Here is a 338-nt window from a genome sequence, read left to right on the forward strand (position 1 = left end):
TTCCCAGCCGGAGTCCTCTCTCCACCATCGGGCCCCGGGGCCCTGGGAGCACCCCTGCTGGGCAATTTCCATTCGGAGCCTGCAGGAGGCAGGGGCTCCCTGGCGGTCGGGCTGGGTGCACTCTTCCGCCGGGGACTCCGGGATTGCAGGAGCTGGACCACCGAGGGGTCCCCGGCGCGCCCGGCTCTGCGGCCAGGCTCGCCAGGGACAAGGGGCGAGGGTGTGGTCGGGCGGGGCCGGCGGCCGGGGAGGTGATCTCACTTCCCCCTCCTCCTCCCCCCGTACGCTCCCTCCCCCTCCCCTCCGCGCACGCCCGCCCCGCCCCTCCCCCGCCCCTC

This window comes from Castor canadensis, chromosome X (assembly GCF_047511655.1).
Source record: "Castor canadensis chromosome X, mCasCan1.hap1v2, whole genome shotgun sequence".
Lineage (NCBI taxonomy): Eukaryota > Metazoa > Chordata > Mammalia > Rodentia > Castoridae > Castor > Castor canadensis.